The sequence below is a fragment of the Bison bison genome, unplaced genomic scaffold (genome assembly GCF_000754665.1).
Source record: "Bison bison bison isolate TAMUID 2011002044 unplaced genomic scaffold, Bison_UMD1.0 scf7180017864379, whole genome shotgun sequence".
In the NCBI taxonomy this organism is placed as follows: domain Eukaryota; kingdom Metazoa; phylum Chordata; class Mammalia; order Artiodactyla; family Bovidae; genus Bison; species Bison bison.
The window spans coordinates 12,071,180-12,075,037 of NW_011494951.1; the positions used below are offsets into that span (position 1 = coordinate 12,071,180).

Sequence of the window (3,858 nt, forward strand, 5' to 3'; positions counted from 1 at the left end):
TACTGGTTTTACCTGGTTATTTTGTATATGCCAAGTAACTGGACCACTCTGAGTCATTTTCAGTTTTATGGTTGCTGTGAAATGTTTCTTAAAAATCTGATCACAAGAATCGAATCAGGATTAAACCAAGAGGAAAAAAAAAAAAAAAAAGGCAATTTGATACGGTGCTCCAGAGTAGAACTGCAGTGATGTAGGCATGATTTTACTCTGTTACCATTAGACGAGGTGGCCGAGTGGTTAAGGCGATGGACTGCTAATCCATTGTGCTCTGCACGCGTGGGTTCGAATCCCACCCTCGTCGTGAGGCTCTCTTTGGACTTCTTTGGTCCCTTCAGAACAACTGCTGTGTGAGAGCAGTGCGAGTAAGTAGCTTTCTAGTTGCCATGTGAATGGTGTTTGTCATCACCTCAAATGGAACTTCCTCAAGGGGCTTTTTTGAGGAAGAGTAGCTAACTGAGGAATATAGAAAAACATTGCTTAAAATCATCCACAGAAATATACACAATTAATTATTATATGTTGTACTTGTAGGAAATTTTCAGCCTATTTTTAGCTGTACTGCAATATTTCACAAAGTTTGCTAATTTAAACTGTCTCCCTTTCCAATAGACTACTTAACCATTACTAAGGATCTCTTGCTTTAATGAAGAGAGTATGCACCTGCTTAGAGACAAAACTGAAAATACATCCAGTAGAATATTTCCTGTTAGATCCAAGGATTCCTCCATTAGCAAAACAGAGAAGAAAGTCAGTATTGTGTAGCTTCTCTTGTGATCTCCATCTCCATCTTGTCAGAAATTTGGGGGAAAGTATTTTTATACATATATTAAAATATTATATTATTTTATAAAATCATTTTATTTAATTTTTATATATGAAATACAGTTTAACTTAGAATTATTAAAATATTTTAAATATACAAGGTATACATATATGTAAACCTATACAGCAAAATTTTGCATTCATTCTTATTTTCCAACCACCTAATTACATTCCCCACAAATAGCCATTTTATCTCTTCCAGAATCATATTAAGCATATATGAATATATACCACATGAAATAAATATAGCTTTTAATCTCAGATAACACAAATGATAACATACTATGCACACTAGTCTGTGTCTTTCCTCTTTCCCTTAATCAATATATCTTGGAGAGGTTTCCGTATCATCACAAAAAGTAACAGTTAATTCTGTTCCAAGGATGTATGATATTTCAACATATGGGTTACTGTATATTACTTAACCAGACCTCTATTGGACATTTAGGTTCCCCATCCCCATCTTTTGTTTTTATAAGCTATGCTAAAATGAATAACTTTGTGCATTTATATATAATAATATAGATAGATATTTATATTATTCTTATATATGTAAAATTGAATGTGTGTATTTGTAACACTGTAAGATTAAATTTTTAAAAAGGCATTTGCTATGCCCTAGCATATATGCTTTTGAAATATTTACACATACTTCCAAATTGCTCTCTAAAGGAGTTTTATTAATGTACACTCCAGATAGTAATGTCTGAGGTCCTTGCTCCCCTCACCCTCCCCAATATGCTATGTTGCCAACTTTGGTTTCTCTGTCATTTTAGTAGGTGGAAGTGATATTGCAGTGTAATTTAATTTTCATTTCTCTCATTACAACAAAATATTTGTTACACTTGTAAAAATAGAATATTCCTTGCTTTAGTTAATTTGAATTTTGATTTTTTTTTAAGGTGAGAACAATTTGAAGTATGATTTCTAGGCTGCTTCAAGTGTGTGTAGCGAATGAAGAATTCTGGGCTTCACTCTTGACCTATTAAATTATGATGTCAGGGAATGTGCTCTAGAATCTGTAATTTAATAAAGCACCCAGATGTTTCTCATGTTGATCTTAAAGCCTCGTATCTGGTTGAGGTATATATGTATTACATTTAATCAGCCAGAATTCTCTTTATTTCTGTAAATATTCAGCCGAGGAAAGCTGCTCCTGCCATCAGGGTTCAAAGTCACATTCTCATATCTTGGAAAAATTAAAAATTTTGTTTCATATCCTCAGGAAATTGGCTATCTTTAATCCATTCAGTCCTCTACAATGGACACATTCTCTATGTTGATCGTATCTTCAAATCCTGAATTAAATCTTTTTTCTGAAAAAGCAATTTTCCTAGGATATGTCTATAAGTTCTCTGAGGCAACTGTCAAAGAAAAATTGCACTAAATGAAGTTAAGGAAGGAAGGAAGATGGGCAAGGAAGACTTTATTTAAGACTGTTGCAGTAGGGAAGATTGAACTCAATCTAGAATACAAGAGAGGCAACTGAGTATTTATAGCCAAAGGGGCAGAGTAAGGAGTCATTAGGTGGAAATTACTGCAAAGAATTTGATTAAATATCAAGAGTGGAGAAGGGGAGCTTGATTGGATATCAAGGATGCTGAGGGGGATTCTAGATAAACTGGCTAAGCAAGATTCTTGCCCAAGTGCTGGGAAGGCCAAGGATGGTTTGTAAGAGGACTCAGAGAAGCTTGACACAATTTTGGTCAAGTAGGTAGTTCTTGTTAATATCCACAGGGATTCCTTCAGCTTCCTGAAGGGATGGGAGACCAACAGCAGGTAAGATTCCCACATAAGTATCCATGTGTTCTCCCAGTCTCTCGTGTATCTGTTACTGATTCTGCCTCCCTATAGCAGTTGTTAATTGGCTTTCTCTTGAGTCCTGGGTCCTCCAGCCAGGTATTTTTCATTACTTGTAATTTACAGACTTTGAATAACATGTGAGTTACTGAATTTGAGCTACAACAAATGGGTCCTTGATGCTAGATATGACCATAATGATTACATCATTAAATTCTCTGTCAGTGTTTGAGATGAAGTGGTTCTCCCATTTGTTATGTCATTTCCAGGAAGGTGTCTATTTGGGTTTCTATGTCACTGCTGTAGATGTCTGAGAACCACAGGCTAGAAATGGGAGAGGCTGGAGGGGCTGCAGTTAGAAACTTCCTACATAGGGAAGGCTATCAGGTCAATTCAGAAGAGAGAGAATATTTTAGGGGGGTACTTTTGATCATATTAGCATCAACAAGGTGGAAAGAAAACAGGAGCATGCCTGCTAAGGCACCACCCCAAGCAGAAATGTTATTTCCCCCTGTAATTAACATCATCACAGATCATATAAGTGGAGGTACAGTCAAGTGTCCATAGTAGGAAACAAAAGAATCTGTTTTCATAAACTTAGTAACCTTAATTTGTTAGAGTCTTGCATCAGTTCAGTTCAGTCGCTCAGTTGTGTCCGACTCTTTGCTACCCCATGAATTGTAGCACGCCAGGCCTCCCTGTCCATCACCAACTCCTGGAGTTCACTCAGACTCACGTCCATTGAGTCAGTGATGCCATCCAGACATCTCATCCTCTGTCGTCCCCTTCGCCTCCTGCCCCCAATCCCTCCCAGCACCAGAGTCTTGTCCAATGAGTCAACTCTTCGCATGAGGTGGCCAAAGTACTGGAGTTTCAGCTTTAGCATCATTCCTTCCAAAGAAATCCCAAGGCTGATCTCCTTCAGAATGGATTGGTTGGATCTCCTTGCAGTCCAAGGAACTCTCAAGAGTCTTCTCCAACACCACAGTTCAAAAGCATCAATTCTTCGGCGCTCAGCCTTCTTCACAGTCCAACTCTCACATCCATACATGACCACAGGAAAAACCATAGCCTTTGCTAGACGGGCCTTTGTTGGCAAAGTAATGTCTCTGCTTTTGAATATGCTATCTAGGTTGGTCATAAATTTCCTTCCAAGGAGTAAGCGTCTTTTAATTTCATGTGTGCAGTCACCATCTGCAGTGATTTTGGAGCCCAGAAAAATAAAGTCTGACACTG

At 37.5% G+C, this 3,858-nt stretch overlaps 1 non-coding gene across 1 annotated transcript; it reads left to right on the forward strand.

Moving 5' to 3' along the window:
* Nucleotides 1-219: 219 nt before the first annotated feature.
* On the forward strand, nt 220-301 carry TRNAS-GCU. Its single transcript has one exon. It is a non-coding gene; the product is annotated as a tRNA-Ser (tRNA).
* Nucleotides 302-3,858: the final 3,557 nt, after the last annotated feature.